This window comes from Sciurus vulgaris, assembly GCF_902686455.1.
Source record: "Sciurus vulgaris genome assembly, chromosome: 3".
Lineage (NCBI taxonomy): Eukaryota > Metazoa > Chordata > Mammalia > Rodentia > Sciuridae > Sciurus > Sciurus vulgaris.
Genome location: NC_136463.1, coordinates 56,513,255 through 56,540,093, shown reverse-complemented (window position 1 = coordinate 56,540,093; position 26,839 = coordinate 56,513,255). Strand labels below are relative to the sequence as shown.

The 26,839-nt window shown below is 37.1% G+C and overlaps 2 pseudogenes across 2 annotated transcripts in view; both read left to right on the top strand.

Moving 5' to 3' along the window:
• The window catches only part of LOC306657700 (olfactory receptor 1E1-like), an 82,702-nt pseudogene extending 56,942 nt beyond the window's left edge, over positions 1–25,760 (top strand). Inside the window, exon 2 of the transcript in view lies at positions 25,356–25,760. The product of the transcript in view is annotated as an olfactory receptor 1E1-like (transcript). The remainder of the gene's footprint in view (positions 1–25,355) is intronic.
• LOC306655724 (olfactory receptor 1E5-like) overlaps positions 1–25,952 on the top strand; it is a 517,137-nt pseudogene extending 491,185 nt beyond the window's left edge. The window contains exon 3 of the transcript in view: positions 25,798–25,952. The product of the transcript in view is annotated as an olfactory receptor 1E5-like (transcript). The remainder of the gene's footprint in view (positions 1–25,797) is intronic.
• Positions 25,953–26,839: the final 887 nt, after the last annotated feature.

The following is a 26,839-nucleotide window of genomic DNA, read 5'->3' as shown; positions in this document are numbered from 1 at the left end:
TATAAGATTCTTTGTTGGCATCTGTTTTCTTTCAGGGCTTGGTAAATGTTGTCCCAGGCCCTTCTAGCTTTTAGGGTCTGGATTGAAAAATCTGCTGATATTCTTAGTTGTTTCCCCCTGAATGTAATTTGATTCTTTTCTCTTGTGGCCTTTAAAATTCTGTCTTTATTTTGTATGTTAGGTATTTTCATAATAATGTGCCTTTTTTTGGGTCTGTTGTAATTTTGTATATTTGGAGTCCTGTAAGCCTCTTGTACTTGGTTTTCCATTTTATTGTTCAGATTTGGGAAATTTTCTGATATTATTTCATTGAATAGATTGTTCATTCCTTTGGTTTGTTTTCTAAGCCTTCCTCAATCCCAATAATTCTTAAATTGGGCCTTTTTATGATATCCCATAATTCTTGTAGATTCTGTTCTTGATTTCTTACCATCTTCTCTGTTTGTTCAACTTTGTTTTCAAGATTAAATATTTTGTCCTCAATGTCTGAGGTTCTGTCTTCCAGGTGTTCTATCCTATTGGTTATGCTTTCTATGGAGTTTTTAATTGGTTTATTGTTTCCTTCATTTCAAGATTTCTTTTTTTTTTCAGTATCTCTGTCTGTTTATTGAAGTGATCTTTTGCTTCCTGTATTTGCTCTTTTAACTGTTGATTGGTGCGATCATTTAATGCCTGCATTTGTTCTTTCATCTCCTCGTTTGCTTCCCTGATTGTTTTAACTATGTACATTCTGAACTCCTTTTCTGACATTTCTTCTGCTTTGCTGTCATTGGGTTTTATTGATATAGTATCTAGGTTTGTTTGGGACATTTTCTTCCCTTGTTTTCTCATATTAGTCAGATGTCAGTGGGACTCTGAGATGTTGCAGATTTCCTCTATTGGCTTATAGTGTCTCTGTAGATTTCCAATGCATCACCTCCCAGCCTTCTGTAGCCTGAAGTCTTGAAGTAACTTGATAATGCAGTGCTTCCGAAGAAAGCTGCCCCTAGTCCGCCAGTGGTTCCAGGGCTTGGAGCTGGCTCTGTGTGGAAAGGCACTCACTGGAGGGCCTGCTCCGAGAAGCTGGGCGTGTGGGAGGAGCCCACCGCCCACATGCACAGGGCTGCCTAGGGAAGACTCTAGCTGCCCTGCCCTACTCTGTTAAGCCACCCAAATCCGGGCCTGCCACCCGGGCCGAGCTTCACCGGGTGTGGGAGCCTCACCCCGTGGCTCTATTTTAGTCCGAGTCTCTCAATGCCTCCCCGTCTTGAATCCTGGGTTCTGGAGTGACTGGAGATGCAGTCACCCTCTATTCTGCCATCTTGGATCACTGGAAGAGCCAATAAAACTTTAAGTGAAGCATAGTCTAGCAGCTTATTCTCTTGAGTGTTCTGCCATAGACATTGCTAATGCTGATTTTTGAGCATTGCCAAATTTTTCCTGTATGATTTTTTGTTGTTTTGCAATAATATATCAGGTTACTTATTTCTGTCTTCTCTGTGAATTCATGCGTCTGACACTTTATCTGGAGAACTTTTCTGTGTAAATTTTTATTTGTCCAGATAATAACCTTTCTTCAAATTGTAATTTATTTCACACTTTTCCGATTAAGTGATCTCTTCAATTTCTTAATTAATAATTCTTTCATTATTCTAATGCCTAATCATATGAACAAACCAGTAGGCAACATAATTAACGTACTATAAAAGTTCTTTAATGAAGTGTAGCCCCTGACTCCAATATTTTAATTGTTCTTTTGCTATCATATTTTTTCAACTCATGTAACCTCAGATTATGAAATATCGATTGGTAACTACAATGAATTATGGGATTTGCATCAATGGTACTCTTGACAGTGTGCTCAGGGTGAAATGCTGATTTTGTTTTTGTTTGTTTGTAATCCTTACTTTGATAAAATACCTAACAGGTTGCCATTAATGGAAATTATTGAAGCATAATGGCTGGTATTTTATTTTTGGAAAAAAGATGGTTAGCTTCTTTAAGTTTTGTATATATAATTCATGATCAGTTATATGCATGATAAAATACATTTATATTTTCCTTTGGGTTAGTTGTATAAGTGCTGAGGATACTAATACATAAAACAGTTACATATTTATAAAAAATAGTCAATAAGAATACAGCATACAGGGGGCTCCTCCGCTGGGACCCCGGGGGCCGCTGGGGTGTGACGCGCCTGGAGCGCAGCCCCGGAACGGGCTTCTGCTCCCTAACCTGGCTGTAATTATTGTGATGGAACAAGGAAAAGAACTGTTGGTGGCAGAGTCTAAAGGGTTCACCAAGAGGGAGAATGTGAAAGTCCTCTTTTCGGGAGACAAAAGTAGGAATAATATGGGAACTGCACAACACAGTGATCCTGAGGCAGAGAAACTCTGTCTTAGAGTTTCCAAGTGGTCTAAACGACGTGGACCACAGAATATTAAGAATGAGGATATGAAAGAAACTCTACTGGCATGGTCCCAAGAAGAGGAGATTTGGTGTCATGATTCCTGTGAGAATGATGGCAAGTTGGGAAAATGCTAGAGGAAAAGAGAAAAAATTTGACCACCAGGAATGGGACCCAGGAGAACATAATAGTGTCTCTGTCCAGTGGAATTCGTCCTTGGGAGAGAAACCCTACAAATGTTTGGAATGTTGGAAAAGCTTCAGTAATAGTTCTCACTTGCGTACTCACCAGAGGACCCACTCAGGAGAAAAGCCTTATAAATGCTCTGAGTGTGAGAAATGCTTCTGCAATAGTTCTCACCTGATCCAGCATCTGAGAACACACACGGGGGAGAAGCCCTACCAATGTCCCGAGTGTGGGAAGAGTTTCAGTAGCAGCTCGCATCTCATTCAGCACCACAGATCGCACACCGGTGAGAAGCCATACGAGTGTCCCATCTGTAGAAAAGGCTTCAGCCACAGCTACGTCCTAATAGAACATCAGAGGACTCACACCGGAGAAAAGACCTACAAGTGTCCCGACTGTGGCAAGAGCTTCAGTCAGAGTTCCAGCCTGATCCGACACCAGCGGACACACACAGGTGAGAAACCCTACAAATGTCCTGAGTGTGGAAAAGGCTTTGGTTGTAATTCTACTCTAATTAAGCATCAGAGAATCCATACTGGAGAAAAACCCTATACCTGTCCGGAATGTGGCAAGAATTTTAGTCGAAGCTCAAACCTTATAGCACACCAGAAGACGCACACAGGAGAGAAGTCCTGTGGCAGTTCTGAATGGGAAGGAAGTTTGCATCCGGACTGCAGTGTGGTAGAAGAATGCAGAGTCCAGCCGGGAGAGAAGCCATATAAATGCTGTGAGTGTGGGAAGAGTTTCAGCCTTAGCTCCCACCTCATCGGACATCAGAGAACACACACAGGGGAGAAGCCGTACAGGTGTTCCGAGTGCTGGAAGACTTTCAGTCAGAGTTCCACCCTGGTGATCCACCAAAGGACTCACACAGGAGAGAAACCTTATAAATGTCCCGATTGTGGCGAGTACTTCAGTCAAAGCTTTAACCTCATCAGGCACCGAAGGACCCATATAGGAGAAAAACCTTACAAATGTCCCGACTGTGAGAAATGCTTCAGCAGAAGTGCCTACCTCAGTCAGCATCGGAAAATTCAAGTGGAAAAGTCTCTTGAGTCTCCTGATGTGGGGAGCTTCCTTCATGAGTGGACGTGGAAAAGCTGTTCAGGGAAAATGGCCCTCCTCCCCTCATTTTCAGTCTCAAATTCATCTTCTGTTTGAGCCCCACAGGCGTTTGGGGGTCTGCCCCACCCTTATTAGACCATTACAAGGAAGGCATTTGTGATCATTGTGCTTTAAAGTTTATTCTGCGTGTTTGCCAAAAAGCCCAGAAAAAGTCAGCCTTCCAGTTTAAAGGAAGGAAACACCCAGATCCACTGGCTACCAGATGACTGAAGAGGCCACTGATGACTGAGGAGAAACTTTTGAAATGTAAAGTGGGGTAGGAATGGCTTCAGAGGGAAATGGAAAGTAATCCTGGGAATGGGCCCAAGGACCTGATGCCAGGATTGCCATTGACTCATCTCATTTCCTCTTGCCTTACTCAGTGCACATAGAACTTTACTGTTCTCAAGAGTTTACCCAGAGAAGGTCCTTTTGAACAAATAATGCCGTTACCTGACTGGTTTTTTTTTGTTTGTTTTTTTTTTTTTTTTTTTTTTTTTTGGTCTTAAGAGATTCACTTTTTTCCAAATGTATTTTTATTTTCTAAAAATTAACTTGTATCTGGAACCCTATGGTATTTCCATTACCATAGCTTTTAGCCATATACAGCTGCTTATGTTAATTACGATTAAATGAAATTTAAAATCCAGTTGCTTCGTCAACTAACCCTTTGCTAAGTGCTCAGTAGCTGCATATGACTAGTGGCTGTTGGATATCATAATAGAAGGGTCTTTTTTTCAAGATCATTCTTGACAGACTCATAAGTATTTCCTTTCAGACTCGAAATATACTCTGGGGTTTTGCTCTCCAGAAGGAATTGCAATAGAATAGAATGGGATAGTCTAAGCACTGGGTCAAGAAAGTGGATATTCCAGTGACTGTATGTTCTCATTTATGTTCAACCAACTGGGTTAGCTAGTGATGACCTCATTGTCTTGACCAAAGCCAGGATAGGAAGTAGGATCCTGGATTACTCTGTTTTTCAATTTTATACAAAGAATCTTTTGCCTGAATTTTTTCTTCATGTTATTGCTGATCAGATTGGGAACTGGATTCTTTTTCTAACATTTAATCCACTAATTCTGAGCCAATGTTCAAGAAGAGTTTGCATTTGAACACTGCGATTCTTTAGCTCTGGGACTGGCTGTTTTCTTGTGTCTCTTGATATACTTGGTCTGGGGATCTGATGCCTGCCATCATCTGTTCTATAGGAATGATGCTTTGGAAGGTATTAGATATGTCCTATTCCATTCTCCTACTTTTTCCTACTAGTGTGAAAGGTAAATGTGTAGGAAGTTCAGGACTTACTCTGAGTTGTCTAGGATTGCATTTTATTGTGAGATTCAAAATATATTTTATGAAGAATATGTCGAGATGGCGTATTAGGAATATGAAGTCAGACAGGGTGGACTGTGGCTGCTGCAAAGGGCTGTAGCTGGCAGGTAACTGGTTTGCATAAGGATTTCATCTTTCATGCTGTGGCACATCTGATGCTGATGAAGCAGTGGTGCCCTTTAGTATTGTTGATGTGTTTTTTTAAAAAAGCAAACACTAACAAAGTTATTTAAGATATATTTGGTGGGTGATTTTCTGCTTTCAAAAAGAAGGAAAACATTGGGCCTCCCTGGCTTTTATGCGACCCCCACCTATGCATCTTTCTGCCTTTGTGTGTTATATGTTAACACTCAAGTTATCTTAAGTTGTAATGTCTCAGGACAACTTTTGATTTCTTTTTCTTTTTTTTTGCCACAGAAAACTGAGAGCTGGATTAATGTTTGGTAATTAAGATTTATTGTCGAGGCTGAAATTTAGTGTCAAGGCAGCAGCTGTGGGGTGGTGCAAAATCATCAGTCACAGGATCTATGGCCAGTGACCACTCTGAGGCTCAGTGAGGATAATGCCTGCCTTGCAAGGTTGTTGTAAGGATTAAATAAACGTTTACAAAACTTCTGTTAGAGAGTTTAAAATACAATGGAGTTACGATAAATATCAGTGGTATTATTATTAATTGAACTAAATCAAGAAAATATTATCCACATGTTTTAAAAATAAAAGTAGTATACTACATCCCCCCCCCCCAAAAAAAAAAAAAAAGAATACAGCATACAAAAACCAGTTGCCAAATCTTTAATGTGGAAAATTTTGTGAGGGAAGTGAAAACATCTCAAATTTCATATATGAACAATTTTTTTTCACCATTTGTTTTCACATAACTAATATTGCATTGTATTCATGCAAAATAATAGGTTCATTATGTGGCTAGTCACAGGTAGGACATTTCAAACAGAATATACTATTTGACTTAAACCTTGAACAAAACATTTCCATTAATCTTATTTTTAGTTTTTTTAGTAGTTATGGTGCACTTGTTACTTATTATGGGGATAGACCATTAAATGCATCTTCCATCCAATCTTCACTGTGGCTAATTCAAGTTCTCAAAACATAGTCAAATTCAGGTGCTCACATCATCTTAATGTAAGGTATTTTTAATTGAGGCTCAATAGTCATCAGTGGTCCAGGGACAAGGTTTATAGTTCCCAGTCTATAAACACTCCAGAAATATAAAAACTTGCAGGTACATGTGTATATATTTTTGTGGGACAAGTGTTAATAGTTATTAGAATAGTCTCAATTGAGTTTCAATCTAACCTCTCCTCAGTTCCTGAAATTGTCAGGATACATTTTTTCTTGCTATGTGACAATGGTCTAAATTTCTTTTTTCTTCTTAAATCATTCAACCACATTTTCATGTAATTCCATCTCTTTCTATTTCCTGGCTATTTTTACTAGTATCTTCAAGGCACCTACAGTTTGTACCTTTGTGTTTTCTATCTAGAATGCAGTCAAGGAGGTGGATTAGCCATTTTGCAGTCATGAAGTAAAAGCCATGACTACAAACATGTTCATGTGAAGAAAAGCACAGTGGGAAGAGAGAAGCAACCTGTGGCACTGATGGTATCTTGAAGCCACCCCACCAGTCCTGGACAGCCTTCCTTTGGACTTGATATTTTGGAATAAGAAACCCTGATTTGCCTAAGCTACTATGTTTATGTTTCTATTATATGCAACCAAACACAATTTCTAAAGGATAAATATACATGTATTGTACATGTACATATTATATACAGATATTATACATATTATACACATGTGCACACACAAATATGTGTTTTAAAAGTTAATTCATGAAATAATCCCATGAGGCTGCCCCCAGCCCTACTTTCTTCTACATCTTTCTACCCCATTTGAGTAAATGTCACCACTGCCCAACCAGCTGCTCAGAGTTTAGGCTGGAAGTTTTGAAAGACAATGGACATTTTGAGTTCCCATGCCTAGAGTACAGGTGCCACTGGAACAGATTCAAGAGATGAGGCTGAAAGAATAGACAGGGGCAAGATCCCAAAGGGCACTAACAGCTATACTAGGTCACTTAAATCTATTCTGAAGAAGAGACTTTAAAAAAATTTGAGAGGGGAAAGGCATAAGATTTTCATGTTAGGATGACCTCTATAACTAACATAAGGGAAAGCAGAAGGGACTGGAGCCAGTCTCAATGTAGAGAAAGTCTGTGAAGTGGCTCCTGCAACTGTCTGCAGGAGAAATAAACTAAGGTAGTAAAGAGGGAGAGAAAGCCTGGATTTGTGAAGTTCTTGCAAAGAATATTTGTAAGGCCTTACCCACTAGACACAGGGGTTGAAGAACTGTTATTTCTATGGGTGATTTTCTATGGTGAGTGACAGTGTCCTTACTGAGATGAGGAACATAGGAAAATAAATTTGGGGGGGTTAGGAAAAGATAATTAGTTTGTCTACAGCATAAATTTTCATATCTGCTCCAAGAGAGAACTGACTTACTTCTGAAAAGTATTGTGAATAAGAAGCAGAATGTGAATTCAATTTAAAAGACTTCTCTCACTGAAAGGCATACTTATGGGTGGCCATAATAAGACATCTCACCCCAGTTCATTTTAGCATTATGTGGGAACTTAATATACTGACAAAAAAAACGTTATTCTTCAACAAATTACTACTTGTACTATAATACATATAATAGCCATTTTAGGTTAAAAATGTTTGCATTGGTATCCCCTCCATCATAAGATACAGCATTTCAAAAATTAAAATTTATGCAAGTAAAATAATGATTCAATACCAAAAGTATGACTACTGTAAAACTGCCTTGCAGTCTATTTGTACTAAATAAGTTTATTTGTACTAAAAGTAGTATTCATCTTTTGTTCCATAGTGATACTAATACTAGGGACTTCTCTTACTCAATTAGTTTATCAGAGAATAGGTACATAAAGGAGTGCAGTTAGTTGTTCCTGTGCATGTCTTATATCTTGGTTAGCAGTCTATCAACTCCTTGGAAGGAAAAAACATCTTGTACAGTGTTGTACTCCCACAATACTTGGCACAATGATAAAAGATGTTTAATAATATTTTTAGATAAATGAAAGAAAGAAGTGGAAGAGGCAATCAGAGGCTTGTACAGTGGTAGCTAACAGGACATAAACAAGGGCAACAATACGATTCATCCAGAATATTAGGATTAAATACATTGTATGCAATGGATTGTAAATCAGGGGCAAATTCAGAAAGTTCAGGGTGTCTTAGACTCTCATTATTTAATCCACCAATGAAGGTAAATACATCTATTCCTCAGGCCACAGAGTGGTCTGATGTTTTCTGAAAATGGGTACTTATTCACTCTTTGATTCAAGAATTATTAATTGGAGCATCATATTTTTCTTAACTAGAACTTTATGTGCTACCATAAACAGTTGCAAGGAAACATTGTAGTGAATTTCCTACGCAGCTAACAAGTATGTATATAAACACTGATCAAACACTAAAATTAATGCACAGGATTATTAAATCTGTCTTTCAAGATACAATTTAAAAATAAAACCTTTCTTATATATTTTTGTGGTCTGCATAGAATATATTTAAAAAGAAAAATCAAATAATGTGGTACTTTAAAAAGTATATAAAAGAACATATGAATGCCCAGTTTCCACAACTGTGTAATTCACAAGGCAGCATGACTAAAAGCGAAAGGGATGTTACTCATTATAGGCACTACATGTACAAACACGAATATTCATTACATACACATATGGGTACGTGTTCTCTCACACACACACCACATTTCATATACAAGTATGCACACTATACAAAACAGGTTCTTACCCAAGATTTTCAAGGTCAAAAACGCAATTCAGATCACAGTCAATATATCTGGTGCACTTCTTCACAGCTCTTGGATTGGTAATAAATGGTTTTACTTCCATCTCTGTTCTCTCAACCTCAGGGTCATTCTCTAGTCAATGCTTAACTAGAATACTCCTGTGAGCTCATTCCTGTGAGTTCCTCCAAAGATAGCCATCTTCTTTATAGGCTCTTCAGTCATGTGATGAGAGATCATTTTACAAATCATTTTATCTGATTTCTGCAATTCAGAAGAGAGAAGATCAAAGGAAGCTTAAAATTCTAAGAAAAGTTTAGAAATTTAAACTTAGGATTTTTCAGAATTCACATAAGCAACCACTACAGTGTGCTCAGGAAACAAGCAAGCATACAAATAAAATACATGATAGGAATATGAAATATGAATGCTTCATGATATTTAACAAACCAATTCCCACATTTTTCCTGGAAGAGACCATAATGCAGACATAAAGCAAAATAACAAACGCTAAACTTACAAGTGAAAATTACTTTTCCAAGACAAAGTACTGCAGCCTTTGAATTTCTGCACATACTAGTGTACACTAAACACTTCAGAGTGAAGATGATAAAAACACATGGAAATGTAAACAGATAACACTTGTAATGTTATTTGGGTTTCAAGAGTAGTAATATGGTAAATTATTAACACTGGTATGTTTTGCTTCTTTCCTTGCTGATTTCTACTTTGTTCTACCCTTTGCCCTAGTCTCTTTGGAAATGCTGCTTCAGTCATTTACTTGCAGCTGGCACAAATGGCTTGCATTTTGAGGCTTGCTTTATGGAATTTTAACAGGTCAACATTTTGAAGCACACTTCACATTCATAAAGTTCCTGTTACAAGTTCCAATGAATAACTTATCTGAAAGTTAATGAATGGCAGTAATTCTTATACATACCTTGTTTGTTGTGTATAGTTTGTCTTCTGTGGAAAGCTTTATTAGAAAAAGAAGAGCATTTTCTTGGAACTAGAGCAACATAGGCTTTTTATACCCTTATGCCAATACCAACTTAACTTCCAAAACTTTTTTAACTCCCCATCTCCTAAGGCACACTTGAGTTTAGATCCTTGCAACAATGATGCAGTATTTTTAGTTCTTTTTTTAGAGCTCAGAGAACTGAGATTATATGAAGTGATACGTTTTCCACTTGTCACTATCTCACTACTAATTTGAATACTTAATGTTTTGAAGCGGGGTTATGTATAATAACTTTCAGCACTGCAAAGATCTTGTACCAATGGAGGTGACTGATTTGTTAATAATACAATGTAATCTAAAACAGCAGGAGAGCAAATTTTTACTTCATATTTATGGCTATCCAACAGATCAATGTAAGAAATTTTGTAGAAGATGAATTTAAGGGGGGTTTTTTCCTAACTTGTATGGTTGGGAAATAAGGATGGTCTTCTGTTCAATATTATGAAGTGTCTCATACATAAAGTGGCTGTCCAGGAGTTGTGCCATCAAACTACTCTCACTACATTAGTGTCTTCCTTCCTCTGTGGCCCTGCTGCTGTCACCCATTCTAATCAACTTTTCACGTGGAAATAAATAAATCATAACCAGAATGAGACTGATATAGAACAGATAAGTTTACAAACTGCTAACAACACCCAATTGTTTTGGTGTACACCTGTAATCCCAGTGGCTCTGGAGGCTGAGGCAGAAGAATAGTGAGTTCAAAGCCAGTCTATGCAATTTAGCAACTCAGTGAGACATTGTCTCAAAATAAAATATGAAAGAAGGCTGGGAATGAGGCTCAGTGATTAAGCACCCCTGAGTTGAATCTCTAGTACCAAAACCAAAAACAAACAAACAAAAAACTGTTAGCAAAAATTCCATATTGCTCATGTCTGCATTCCTTATAGATATAGCACAGGATATTGCTCTTCCTGGGAATAATGTTGTTTTGATGAGAACTCTTTTTTTTTTTTTTTTTTTGAGGGAGTGGGTGCTATATGTATGCATGTGTCCATATGTATGTATCAGGTCAAAATCAGCTTCCTTGAGGTTCACATATTGAGTCACCTAATCGAAACCAAGTCTCAGACATTTTGTTGTTTGAAATCTTCTTTCCAAATTAAAAAAGATGAACATTTTCCTTCAAAACTTATTTCTTACCCTGGCACTCAAGGTCTACTATTATTTGGTGTCAGTCTACCTCTTGTCTTATCTCCAAATATTCTTATTTGACCTCACTTTTGAAGAAACCAGGAATATATTTTATTGTCCCATAGTCTTAGACTTTTATTAACAACCTTCCCCCATCTCTCAGCTCTTTCTAACTCTTGCTTTCACCTATTTGAATAGCAGATGATACAGTAAAAATAGAATATGGTCTTTGAATTCAGACCTAAAATTATTACACCTGACCTACAGTAAGTACCCAAAAAGTATTATGAAATAAGACCTAACATTTATTGAGCACTTACTGTGTATTATGTAGGATTATTCATTTTCTCTTAATATTTTTGGGAAATGAAGTAATATTGATACTGCTACTTTACTGAGAAAGGAAATGTAGGTATAGAAGGTTAAGTTATCCAAAATCACAGGCCCAATTACCCACAGTCTTCCCAGGCTGGAAGCGGGAGCTGGAGTGCAAGAGCTCAGAGGTGGTGCACCATTCTGCTTCCTTTGTTGAAAATATCTGTGGCTCCTGTGCTCTTTGGCTCCAGAGCACTGGCTCTGCCTTACTGATTGCTCTCTGCCTTGCACGGTTGTCACCCACAGGCAGGCCTCAGCTCTCCAACCAACCTCCTGGGGACTCTCGGTCTAACGGATAGATCTGCCTCAGAAATGCAGCCAGAACAAGCAACACACTTATGCTTTCATTTTGTGGCCTTGGGAGTCGTTTTCTTCTACACACAGACCAAGTTCCCCCAGCATCTTGCAAACTTAAGTCTGGAACCTAAGAGATGACCAGGGGGTGCAGGAAAGAGGGAGTCATAATTTTTCCATGCAGCTGGGGTAGAGGATGACTGGCTCGAACATGACTCTGCCTCTCCAGTGACCAGAACAGGCTCCATTCCTGTCTGGGCAAAGGACTCAAGAGGTCAGGCCATCTCTTTACATTGCGAGAATGCAAAGAGAGGAAATTTAACCTTTCTCACTGTTCTCAGAGGCAAAAACACCACGCTGCCCCGCACCGACGTGCAGATGGCCTGTACGCCCGCGCAGTCAGCAGCGAGATCAAGTGCGCCTGCGCGGGTTTCCGGTGCGCCTGCGCACAGCCCCGCTTACTGCATTTCTTCCGAGGCACGCAGGTCGGCAGTCACTGACTCGGGTCTCTGCAGGACGGTTGACCAAACCGAGAAAGCTCGAGGATTGAAGGTGTGTGTCCTGTTGTGGTGGGTTCAAGACGGGGAAAGCCCTGTGTTGATCTTAATTACAGGTTTCTGCGGGTCCCTGGGTGGGTCCGGAAGGGTGTTTGGAACATAAATAAGGACATAAACCCTGACAGGAACCTCGCCCCGCGCGGAGAGGCCCAAACGCGCTTTCTGGCTTCCACCTGAGGCAACGTGCTTGGGGAACATGAAGTGTTTGCAAATTGAATAAAATTTTTGCACTACTGTACCACAGGACCGCGTCACTAAGCCTCTCAGTTCCGACTGGTAGTAGGAATTGGACCACCTAGGGGTCCAGGGGAGGATTTTTCTCTTTTAAAATGTGTTTACCTTGATCATAGAAGTGATGGCCCTTGAAATGTACATGTAATGATGTAATGGCCCTTGTAAGCACCCTTAAGTTTAGGATATACGTTGCATTGGTATTTCTGTGTTGAGAAAAGTGGCATAACTTCTGTTTTGGTTCCTAGAATAGAACCAAGAATATTTTCAAAAGGGCCTACCATATCTAGTTTCAGGTCAAGATAGAGAAACAGAAGACGCAGCCCTTCACCTCATGTTTCCCTTGTTTTCTTTCTACGGTGATAATTGGAAGTTAATATTTACCTAAGTCTGACATGCATCATTCCTTAGTTGTGTTTAGTATGTATTATTGGGTAGGTAATTTGCAGAAGAAATGATCTTAATTAAACTTGTACGTTTCTTTTTCACACATGCAATGGGCAAATATTTGTTGAATTGAAATTAAAATGTATTAGGAGGCTATAGGTGGAAAAATCACAACAGCAAATACATTGCAAAAGAAAATAAACAGGAAAAAAAACTCCTGTATTTCATTTGTTTAAATTGTGAAAACTGAGTGGAAATTTATCATTTTATTTGTTTTGAATATTAAGTGAGGATTTAGTCTTTGGTAGTCTCAAATTAATGACCAAAACAGGTGATTTGTGTAGTGTCATGAAGTAGGACATAAACAATGTTCTCGTGTGGCTAGTTCAGTACTGAATATTTCCTACCAGTGAGTTTTCCAATGCTGTAGTCCATTTTCCTCTTTAGAGATGTGATTCAGAATTCCCATGGTGTGTCCTTGATTCTGAAGTAAATTCTATAGACAATGTGAAAATCTGCACATATTAGGAAGCAAGGTTATAGTCACCCCAGTCATAACTTCTTTTGAACAGAGCAGGAGAAATGAGTTTTGTTTTAAATACTGACTCAGAATCAAAGGACTCCCTACAATGTTTACATTATCAGGTTTCAGTGTAGTTTTCCAACATAATTTCCATAACTAGTGTGCTGGAAATTTATTTTGTTGTTGGTACAGTATGAGTTATGAGGTTCTTCCTTTGCAGGTTCGGTCCAACAACTTCAGTTTTGAATTTAGTAGGCAAAAAAAGTTAATAAACTGATAAAGAAAATGAAGAGAAGCTTAAATGAAAATTCAACTTAAAGGTATTGAACAACTTTATTTTTGAAGCTTCTTTTTTTTGTATATGCCATACAAAGCTTGAGTATGTGGGTGAAACATTATGGAAGTAACTTGAAGAAAGGTGAAACACTGAGTTTGAGTTCTTTTCTTTTTAGGTCCAAGGAGGTAAAATAAAACTCATTCAACCAAAAGTATTTAGTGGCAGAGGTGAGAGTGCAGTAAAAACTTAGTTTCATTCTGGTGTTCTATAGAACCTGTGTGCTTGAATTGTTCTATGCTTTTAAGATGAAAACAAAGTAGTAGATCTATTTTCATTGTACTTGTGATTCTTTGTTAAATGTATTTCTAGAAATACATGTGTTTCCTAAGAACTATCATTTCTGTTTTCCTAATGTATTAGGTAATGTAAGAACAGGGCAAGAACGTTGAGAACCAGGGGTAAGTATGATGCACATGAAAATAATAACTATTATTAATGTGAATGCTTCTAGACGTTTAATTATACATATTAATTCATTTAATTCTTCCACCAACCCTCTAAGGTAGGTTGTTATCATTATCCCTGTTTTCCCTTTAAGAAACCAAGACATGAAGTGGTTAAACAAGAAATGTATTAAGTGGTAGAACCAGGATATAAACCTAGGAATCTGACTCTAGAGTTCATATCTTAATATTTATGTTATTCTGCCCCTCATTTTGTGTCATATTGGCACAGAGAGTTTAAGGAAATAGTGCATGTTTATAATTTGAAGTTGTAATTCAGACACATAATTTTTACCCAGGTAGTCTGACTCAAGAGCTCAGAGAATTTAATATTTGATCAGAGAGATATTAGAGTCAGTATTCTGTAGATCAGCTAGACAATGGTATAGTGGCCAGAGATCTGAGCTGAGATTTAGGAAGCTTGAGTCCTCTCTGGGTTCTTCCAATGACTTCCTTTGAAGTCATAGACAAAATTTTCAGACCTCTTTTCCTCTGAGTTTCCTTATAGGTTTAAAGTCTATGTATTGTGACTTTTGGCCTGACTTGAGATCCTAGTTGTGCCATCTGGAGGAAGTAGAGGTAGTTTTTTTTTTTTTTTTTTTTTCTTTATCATTTGGATTAGATATTTTCTCTCTCTAAGGCAGTCTTAAAATTACCCATAAAATACCATTACAGACACTGGGGGTGCCTGTTGATTTTGCAGAGTTTGGGCTCCAGACCAAATCTGTTGAAATAAAATTTTAGAAGAATGGGTTTATGGTCTTAGAACTTGCATATTAAGCAAAATTCTAGATTAAATCAAACTAAACTTGGAGAACCATGATCCTAAAAGATGTGCTCTCTGTGCAGAGAGTGGTGGGAGTTTTGAAAAGCATGTATTCCTTACCTCTGTTGTACAGCATGCATTTTCTACAGTTGATATGGTAATAGGTAAGCACAGGAGAGAAATAAGGAAAACAAAAATTGGGATGAGAGAAGAAATGGGAATTAATTCCAAACAGGAGGAATTAAAGCAATGTTAAGGTAGAACAAAACAGTACTTTTTATGGAGAAAAATGAGGCTCTTTAGGATTTTAAAAAGAATGTAAAAGTCAATTCAAGGGCATAGTAATACATCCATAATAAGTATACTAACATATAGAAGTAGACATTAAAATTGTTCATCATATATTAGCAATAATTCTTTAAGTAAGTAAGTATTCTTTAAGTAGATCTGATTACCTTTCTGTTATGTACTAAAGTATGGTATAGTAAATATAGGCTATTTGTCCGTACCATTGTTCAATCAAAAGACGAGGAATAGACAGCTGTTAACATCTGATTCACCTAAAAATGATCCAGGTACAAATACTCCTTCTGACAGTTATGATTTCCCTCCTATGCCAACAGGTAAGAAAATGAGTAGAAATTTTTCAGGAAGGAAGAACTTGGAATGTTGAAAATTGCAAATTTTACTGAATTGTAATGAGAATAGAAAGAGTATTTTTTTTCTTTTTGTACTCTACAAATACAGAGATTTCTTAGCTTTTTCTGAATGTTCTGGTACAAGAATTTGAGTTTCTGTGTACAAGGGTTGCTTAGCATCTAAATGGAGTATCTTAGATTTGTTCTAATGAAGTAGTAACCTACATTGCAAAGATTATTTTTTTCCAAACAGATATTTTGTGATAAGTATGTTTAGTAGTAAAGAATGGAGAAACTCAAGTTGTCTCAGGAACAGGGGAAAATATGCATGGAACACAGCAGAAATGTGAAAAATAAATGGACTTTAGGAAGAGTAGAAGCCCAGGAATTTCTGGTGGTTGGTTCTAATTTCTTTTTTCTCCTCTTCTGGCATTTTTGCCTTTCTTCATTTGCTGGTTCTTTACTCTCTGCTATGATGTGAAAATTCATGTGTTAAAACTCAGTCAACAATGTGATAGTATTAACAGATGGGTCCTGTAGGACAGATTAAGTCATGAAGATTTTGCCCTTATGCATGGGATTTGTGACACACAATGTGCATGTATTTTAGGGAGCTTTGTGGTTGTTCTGTCATGTAAGAGTTGCCACCTGTGAAGCAGAGAGTGAGCTTTTGTCAGATACCTAATGCATTGGTGGTTTGATATGGGACATCAAACCACCAATACATTTCTTACTGTAAGAAAGTAAACGTCTATTATTTTCAAAATACCCAGTAAAGGTATTTTGTTATAGCAGCCTAAATGGACTGAGTCACTCCCATCCAGTTTGCTTCTTTATAACTTCAGCTAGCACATGAACCATGTTTCTGTTGCTAGGACTTTACATAGTCTTTTAGTTGTAGCTCTCAAAGGTCACTGGTTCACTGCTTTCTGTATGTCTTGATTATATCCTAAAGACAGGGAGGCTTTGGTTCATTTTATTACTTAAGTGAGACCACTAACATCCGGACTTATTTTATGGGTTGGACTCTCACTTCAGAACCCATTAGCTATGGTGGTAAGTGCTGGGAGATGAGTTTGCTGACTTCTGTTGCCCTTTGGATGAAGACAGGGTCAGGTAGACATATGGAAATATATTCATTGCATGATGACTATATACATTTAAACTTGGGAGATACTTAAAATTATTAATAGAATATTATGCAACTAGAATTCTTAAATATAGCAGTACTTAATTTTTTGAGTGTTTTTGCATAGATGTTAACATAGTTCTACAATTATTTTTTTATTCCATGTTAGAGGAATTTGAGGTATAAACTTCCTATTATTCCCATTTTTATGTATAGACAATTAGAAATTCATGTAAGCCTGCAGAAGTCAGCATTTATCTGGTTATCCTCTACCATTTACTGTTTGCCACAGGTATATTAAGATTCTTACACTGGGTAAGAGTGTTTTCAAATTTTTCGTCTTGACTCTGTAGTTGGGTTGGAATATAACTAGTCTGTAAAAAAAGAAATAGAAGAGACTAGAGTATGATAGAAAACATCAGTATGTGTCATTCATAGGAAGGATAAGATTTGGTGGTGAAATTTTGTTATGTTCTCTCATCTTCTTTTTGTCTGCCTCTGTTCCTCTCTCTCATACATATTATGTATGTGTTATGGGTTATGATATATTTCTTGCTTTGGGATAGAATAAAAATTGGGATAGACTGCATTTATGTTACAATGTATAAGATATAATATTAGCATTTTTATGTTATTAAGTATAAGATTCTATATTAGAATTTATTATCTTTGCTTAAAATACAAAGGATATAAAAGACATTTCTAAAAGTCATTAGGGCAGGCTGTGGCAAATTCAACAGTGAAGTGCTATTGAAGATGACTTCTTTATCTTCAAGTGTTTACACTTCCCAAGGTAAATGACTTTGAAATAGTTGTTTTGGACAATACTACCCATTTTCCTTTTGTATGTGTTCTTAGTCTTTTGAGATTGGGACTGGGAAGCTATGAATCCAGAGGAGACTGCTTTAATGCAAACAGTGAACCCAGGGTATGTTGAAAATACATAAGCCAATAAATGTGTGTCTGATGTCATTTTTCTGTGTATATTTTTCAGTTATTGATTTGAAAACAAATTATTTATACTTAACAGGACATATTTCCTTGAAAGTCAGATACCCCCTTCAGTTTCTCATCTCCCAGTTCATCAAGATTCTGTCCCTAAATCAATTCAGTCAAATACTGCAAGAACCCAAAGTGGTTGGAGGTGAGTCTACTTAAAATTTGTCTATTCTTATCTTTTCCCTTCCTTCCTTTTTGCCCTTCCTCCTCTTTTTTTCTTTTCCTCCGTTTTTAGACAGAATTGCATTTAGGAAATTTCTATATTAATAACTTTGTTATTTGCGTAGGGACATTCTCATTATACTTTTAAATCATCTCTAGATTGTATATAATAGCTAATACAATATAAATTCTGTATAAATAGTTGTCAAACTCTATTGTTTAAGAAATGATGACAAAGAAAAAATCTGTATTTATTCAGTACAGACACTATTTTTTTTCCAAATAGTTCTGAGTTGTGGTTGGTTGAATCTGTAGATGTGGAAACGTATGGGTACAGATGTTCTATTTTTATCTACCTATTTAACTTTGCCAGTGAGTTTCCTATGTATAATCTCATGTTGCTCTTTATCACCTTTCTGTTTCAACTTGAAGAACTCTATCATTTCTTGTAATGTATAACCTGTTGAGGTATTTAAGCTTCTTGGCAATTACTGGTAATTTAAAGTTAGCTTGAATACTTGTGAACCAGAATTTTCCATGTCTTCACAGGTATTTGGTGAAGGAGGAAGAGAATTTTAGTTTCTTTCTCATACAATTAACATGTCATCTTTTCTTTTTATCACTGTGTTTCTCCCCTCCACTAACTTCTCTTCTTTTAGATGGTTTTGACTTTGAACCTAAGTTCTAATTTCTCTGAGATGTTTCTTGTCTCACTTCTCCAATAATTAGGTCCAACAATTTGTAGGGTCTTCTTTTTAAATACGTTAGACATGTTCTCTTAAAGAAATATTACTCAGCTATAAAGAAGAATAAAATTATGGCATTTGCTGGTAAATGGATGAAGTTGGAAAATGTCATGCTAAGTGAAATAGACCAAGCCCATAAACCAAAGGCCGAATGTTTTCTTTGATAAATGTATGACAATATATATAACATGGGGGATGGGGGAGTAGAGAAGAACAAAGGAACTTTGGATGGTATAGAGGAAAATGGGGTGGGAGGGAGTGGGGAACAGAAAGATAGAAGAATGAAGCAGACAGTATTACCCTATGTATATGTATAATTATATGAATGGTGTGAATCTGCATTGTGTACAACCATAGAATTGTACCCCATTTGTGTACAATAAATCAGTCTGTAAAAATAAAAAATAAATTAGAGAAGAAGGTTAATCCCAGTGTCTGAAGGGTACAGAAGGCTGAAGGCAGGAGCGTTCTGAGTTCAAAGCCAGCTTCAGCAATTTAGTGAGGCCCTTAGCAACTCAGTGATACCCTGTTTCTAAATAAAATATAAAAAGGGCTGGTGTTGTGGCTTAGTGGTTAAATGCCCCCTTGGTTCAATTCCCAGCATATACACAAAAAGAATGTTAGAATGGTATGTATTATAAAATTTACAGTATAAATTTTAGAAAATGCTAAAATATATATATATATTAATTTTTTATTGATTTTTTTTCATGATGTTTTATGGCAGTTTAAGGAGATTTTATTTTCCTGCTGCTGGAACCTGAGTGATTGACTGTAGTAGTTCAGTAGGTTATTCAGAATGTAGCACGTTTATTTAGAACAGCAATCTTCAAAACACAATGATAAATGCTGGCAAGGATATGGGGGAAAAGGATCACTCATACACTATTGGTAGGACTGTAAATTAGTACAATCACTATGGACATCAGTATGAAGTTTCCTCAAGATACTGGGAATGAAACTACCATATTTCCCAACTCTACTACTCCTCAGTATTTGTCCAAAAGAACTTGAGTCAGCATACTGTAGTGATACATGTGTACCCATGTTGATATCAGTGTAATGCACAATAGCCAAATTATGGAACTAGCCTAGGTCTCTGTCAACAGATGAATGGAAAAAAGCAAATGTGGGATATGTTTGCAGTAGAGTTTTCCTTATCCATAAAGAAGAATGAGATCATATCAATTACAGGAAAATAGATAGAACTTGGGAGCTGAAACCCTGAACTGTAGATTGGGAATGGAATATGATGAGTGGCTTAGGTCAATCACAGGTCACTCCTGCATCATGGGGTGTGTACAAAGCTCATCCAAATCTAAGAATGTAATAGATTTGGCTTGCATTGTAGGCTTCCTAAAGGAAAATCTGAATCTTATTAGGGTAAATGTAAGTGGATCTCCAAATATCAAATGCCCACTAGCAGTACTTAATAAATGGTTATTGAAGGAATATATAAGGTAAATATAAATAAAAATTTATATTTTTATTTATATATATAAATAATGTAAATAATTATATATATAAATATAAATAAAAATTATATAAATAAAATAAAAATATAAATAAAAATTTCTGAAGCTAATCATAGATTAGGGTTTGCATCTTATAGATAAAGAAGTTTGTAAAAAGGTTGAACAGTTTGTTCAAGGGAAAGTAAATGGAGAGATGTAGGTGAGAGGGTAGAAACTTTCAGTGTTGTAGAATGAGTAAGCCTAGAGATCTAATTAACGTATTGCTGGGGGACTGAGGTTAGTAATACTGTATCATATGTTGAAAATTGCAGAGAGTAGATCTTAGGTGCTCTTAGGACATGCAAACTGTAACCGAGGAAGGTGATGAATATGTTATTTTTCTCATTTGTACTAATTATTTCACATCTTCAATACCATATATATGTATCTTGTTTATACCCTAAATACATGCAGTAAAAATAAATTTAAAAACCAATTTTCTTTAAGTTACAAAGTAGTAGTAAAATGAAGAACTGGGACTAGAACTCATGACTTCCAATTATAATTTGGTGTTTTTCCTTTAAACTGTGATGCTTGTTTTAATAATGTACTTACTATTGTAATGCAGTAGACTGGTGTGGGCATTTAACCACCATAGAAAACACAGGCTATGTATAAAGCTTCAGATGGCCCCCCATTGTCAGTTGTACGAACTTGACGTGGAATGTTTCTAAATAAAAAAGGGTTCAAATTTTTCTTTAGTATAAAATTGTTTCAGAAATATCTTTCCTTTTTAAAATGTTTTCTTTATTAATGTAAATAGAAGTATAAGAGGTTGATGTGGGATGTTATTTAAATACCAACATCTTTGTTACATTTTATTTCCATTTCCAACATTGAGTTTTTCCCCCTTATTTCAATGTGGTTTAGCGGTCCTCAGTTTGGCTGTTACATCTGGCCTGTATTATTCAAAGAATTTTTCTTATGAAAGATGGGAGAAATACTCTGCCTGTGTATTTTATGTAATTGTGAGTATTTTTTAAGGCATTCTTTGCAGAGCCTATGCCAACACAACAAAAATGCAGGCCGTAATTTCACTGTGATAGAAATTCTATTTGTTTAGTACTTTAAACATTTTGTTTGCTTTTAGTTGAGGTAGTAATGTTGTTCATTTGTTCAACTAACCTGGAGAGCCTCCTGGACCAAGGTCTGTGCTGGGTGCAAGGGATATAATGTGAAATGCAAGTGATAAATACTCCCTTTCTCAAAGAATTTCTAATCTCAGAAATATAGATACATGAATGTTACACTGTGTTATGACAGAGGTATAAGCAGGGTGCTACACATGTAGACAAAAAGGGTGGGCCAAATCAGAGGAAGACATTCAAAGGAGATCATCACCTATATTATCTTAGATATGTAAGTAAACACATGAGAGTTAGTGGCTCCAAGCCTCCCTCCTCCCCTCCCTCTCCTCCCATTTTCTCCTCAGGATACTTTTTCAGATATGATAAGTTCCTGTTTTCCATCCCTGTTTTAGAATGGGCAGAACTGTTCCAAGTCCTTTCAGAGCACTTCCTCATAGTTCCTATCACAGATCCGTGACAGTGATTACAAAATGTCTTGGACACTCTTAAAACCTGAAAAGGACAAAGTTGGTTCTGTGTGTGTAGGTTATATTCATTGCTATTTACGTGGTGTCCTGGCTGCCACTGCACATGTCCTGAAAGCTCTGAGTGGGAAGGAACAGAGGGCCAGAGGCAAGCACAGGAGCCTTGGAGGCTGACAAGTGGGGCCCTGGCCTCAGACCATGGCTACTTCCCACAATGCCCTTGAACAGAAAGTCTGCAGACTCCTCCCCAAGTGGTCATCCTCCTCCCCTCCCTCTCCTCCCATTTTCTCCTCAGGATACTTTTTCAGATATGATAAGTTTCTGTTTTCCGTCCCTGTTTTCCAAGAATTTTCCATGTTGTGGAAATATTCTGGTTAAATTTCACCACTTACAATTTTTTAATTAATGATAGCATTCCTTAATATTACTATGAAGTGTATTTTCTGAAGATTGTATCATTTAGCATACTGACATGTCTATGAGGTAGGTATTTACAAATGTTCCTAATCGCTGCCTGTGTAATTGAATTATTCAAGGAGCTTTAAAAATGCCTTGGCCCCCTCAAAGAGATTTTGATCACATTCAATGGGGAAATGGCACAGAAATCTGTACCTGAAAAATAAATAATAGTTCCCCATAAGAAAAATTATTTATTTTATTGTTAATTAAATCTTAATGGAAAAACAAAAACATATGATATTATTCATAGTATAGTCTGCAGATCAGTAGAGTTAGCACCACCAAATTAAAAATTTTAATCTTTTAAAATGCAGAATTTTAAGCAAGTCCCACACCCAAACTATTAAATCCAAACCAAAACTTAACAACCAGGTGCTTCATATGTTCGACAGACTTTTTGGAAGAACTCTTCTTTGAGTCTTATATACAGTGCAGACTCAGAAGTACAGATGTAGAGGTGAGGAAGACGAGAGATGGCATTGATGGAGCACTGAAATGCTTATGCCTGATCAGTTGCACCATCTGCAAGTGGTATCTGTACTTCATGATTCCTAATTAAAACCCACCTCCCACTAGTTTCTCAGGGAAGCAACATTCTGAGAAATTAGTTGTATCAAACTTGATTGATCCCTTTCCTGTTTATCAGTGTTATTATGGTAAATGTAAAAATCATGAATGCGACTATATCAGACACCATCAGCAGGGTGAAAATTCCAGCAGTTGTATTCACTTAACGTCTGTTTAGGGGAGGAACTTTCCATGTGCTTTAATGTCCTCCTTCACTTTTCTTAGTCCAAGGCACTCTGTGTGTAGACATCTGACGATAATTGGAGTGAGGTCTCAAATGTAGGAAATACCTTTGTTACTTTAATTCTCCCTAAATTACAAAACGTCTTTCCTGGATTAACATTTTTCATACTGATATCGATGAATCATGTGATTATCAACACAAGAAGCAACATGTCATTGTGGTCTCATACATCAGAATGTGTGGTTGTCTGTTTAGGCTAAAGACTAATGTGGTTGAGTTGTCTAATATTCTCCGTGGGTCTGAAGCCATGTATTCAGTAACAAAGGGACAAAATCTAGTGTAAATGGTTCAAGCTAGTGAATTCCTCAGGGAGGATTTAGTAGGAATAGTGATTGTAACTTCAGAGGGAACTTGCTACCTTTGAACTTTTTTCTGATTTTATTATTTATTATAAACCTACAATCAAAATAGTATTTTAATTGGTTCTTTTTAGTTATACATAACATTAGGATTTCTTTTTGACATAATTACAAAATCTTGGAATATAATTTGCTTTACTTCAGTCCCCAGGACTTCCCTTTTCCCTCTCATTCCCTTCCCCTTTTCCCTTCCCTCTGCCCTAATGATTTTTCTGCTATTTACCTCTAGTCGTTTTTATATAATTAGTTCCTTGTGGATACAAATTGGTGAGATTCACTGTAGTATATTCACATATGTACATAGGAAAGTAGGTCAGATTCATTCCAAAGCTTCTCTCTGTGAACTTTGCTGCATGTGATATCTCAGCCTGAGGGACAGTCAACAAATATTCTTGAAACACTGGCCACATTCTGGTACCATGCCTGGCACTGGCTCTGTTGCAGACGTGAAGGCTGACATGGCCTTTTCTGCATGGAGTTTATGCTCTGGTGGAAAGGCAGCTACAAATAAGAGTCCAAGACAATTGAGTGCTGTTCAGTGAGCGTAGGACTCAGGTAGTCCAAGGAAGCAGGCAAGGTATAGCTAAGCAAGTCACAAGTAATGATCCTGAAAAATAAGTGGGGTAAGTCAAGTGAAGTAGAAAGAGGGAAGACAAGACTAGGCCAGAGGAACAACAACTGTGAAAGGCTGGAATCAAGAAGTTATGACCTGTAAGTTGCAAAAGAAGGGATGTAAGAGTTATTGTGGGGTCAGTGGAGACATTGGAGGTAGGTAAGGGTCAAAGTGTGAAACATCTTTTTCTCCTGTGTCTTTCAAAGGAAATGTACCTTGATCTTAAGAATAATGAGCATCCACAAATCTTTCAGCAGAATGATTATTGGATTTTAATGTCAGAATGCCAGAGTGGGATGAGTTTGAAGCAGAGAGAGCATGGAAGCAGGGAGATGAAGCAATAGGATTTTCTAAAGTCCATACAAAGTATGTTGTCTGCCTGGTCCACATTGTGGCAGTTTGGATAAAGAGTGGATGAATTAAAGAGAATGAAGTGGCAGAATCCATAGGGCTTGCTAGATGAGCTCTTGATGTGAGGGAAATGAACAGATGAAATACAACTCTCAGGTTTATGACTTGAGCCAAGATTCCTTTTACTGAGGTCTGAGAGAATGGAGGAATGGATTGGGAGAAGGTAGAATGAGTCATGGGTTTCATTTGGGATCTGTTGAGCTGCAGATGGTTGTGGTATATCCATGGAGAGCTAATCAGGAAGCAGTTGGTGATACGGAACTGAAGGTGATAGAGCTATTTATCACAGGTTTAGATGGAAATCTATGCTATGTGATTAGGTGAGCATTTACAGTGCTGCATCTAGAGTATTATAAGGGAAGAGTGTTTAGGGAAAAGCTTAGGAAACTGACATGTAAGACAGTGTCAGAGAAGTAAGCAATCATATTTATTAACATGGTTATCAAAAAACCCAATGTGACCACACTGAATCTAGTAGATGAGAGTATTTCAGAAGGAAGAAAAGAGTCAGCATTGTTATTTTGAATGATAAGTAAGGAAACTAAGTCTGAGAGATGGCTTGGCTTGATTGATGTGTCCATCTCATTGAATCCTGAGTGTGCGATCAATGAGATCAAATACTGTAAAATGCTATGAGATTGCACATCATTGAAATAGGTTTGGCTTTTCATTTATATTTTCAGAGAACCCAGTTTTCTCTTAAAGATGCTGGAGATAGAGCATGACAGGAAGGAACCAGTCTATCATCTCAGAGTTCCTCCTCCTGGGCCTGCCCATACAACTATAATATCAGAACCTGCTCTATGCCTTATTCCTGACCATGTATCTTACTGCTGTCCTGGGGAGCCTCATCATCATCATCCTTATTTACCTGGACTCCCATCTCCACATTCCCATTTATTTATTTCTCAGCAACTTGTCCTTCTGTGACCTCTGCTTTTCCTCTCTAACAGTTCCTATACTGTTGCAAACCATGCAGAGTCAAGTTACAACCATCCTCTCTGCAGGCTGCCTGACTGAATTGTACTTCTTCCTGGAGACCTGGAGAGCTTCCTTCTAGTGGTCATGGCCTTTCACCACTATGTGGCCATCTCCTTCTCCCTGGACTACACCACTATCATGAGCCCAGGCTCTTTCTCTCCATGGTGGTGCTGTCCTGGGTGTTGACCACGTTCTATGCTATGACCCACACCCTACTTATAGCCAGATTGTGTTTCTATGCAGAGAATGTGATCCTCCCATTTTTCTGTGGTCTGGCTTCTCTTCTGAAGCTGTCCTTCTCTAACACTCATGTCAATGAGTTGGTGATATTCATCACAACAGGCCTCATTCTTGTTCCCTTTGTCCTCATTGTTTCCTATAGGCACATCATGTCCTCCATTCTCAAGGTCCCTTCTGTTCAAGGTATCCTTGAGGCTTTCTCCACCTGTGGCTCCCTCCTCTTTGTTGTGTCACCAATCTGTGGGACAGTCATTGGACTCTACTTCTGTCCATCAGTTAATATTTTTACTATGAAAGGTACACTCATGGCTCTGATATACACAATGATCACTCCCATGCTGAATCCCTTCATCTATAGCTTGAGAAACAGAGACATGAAAGGAGTAATGGGAAGAATCCTTTAAAAAATTCCTATTAGCTTAGGATGGTAATGCTTGGGAGCATTGCATCATTTTCTGCTGAAATGATAATATGTTGATATTGATATTTGAATACTATTCCAGGTCTTTCTTCCTATCATAGAAGTTACTATTCAAATACACTACATAATTATCCAGTAAGTAATACAACTATAGTCCACATTTGTATTTTATATAAAAGGGTTTCTCACTAATCTTCTAATAAGACTTTCCTGTTTGTTAAATTCAGCTGAGAGTGAGGAGGCATAAGGTAAAAAGTTTTAATTGACATTTCTGTCTGTAGCTGTTGAGCTACTAATTTAACTTGTGTTGTTTTTATAAGCAGTATCCTTTTTTTTTTTTCCAAGTGCTTGGGATTGAACCCAGGGCCTTGTGTTTGCAAGGCAAGCACTGTACCAACTGAGCTATATCCCCAGCTCCAGTAAGCAATATGTTGAAAAGCCTTACCTGTTGTAAGGCATATTTCCCTCAACTGATATTCTGTGTACTGTTCCTTATTCTAACTTGACTTTCATTATATAATAAAAAAAATTTTTCTTTTTCTTAGAAGTGTTCACATCCTTATGTCTCTTAACCCTTTTTTAAAAAAGCTTATTTCCATGCCTTCATAGTATATTTTTAACCTGTCCTTAACCTCAGTGAACTTTCAGTTTGCTCTGTTATAATAGTTTTGCTTGAAGTTATCTGAGAACTCAGTCAGAATCTGAACGTCATTCCTTCAAGTTTGAGTAAGGAAGCCAGTTTGCTTATGAACCTCACTCTTTAATGATGTTTTTTCCTCCTTGGTATTTTAAAATGTATCACTAAACTTTACATCTGTGGTGTAATTTTACTCTTGTGAAGATTTGAGCATGGAAAGGAAATTTTTATTA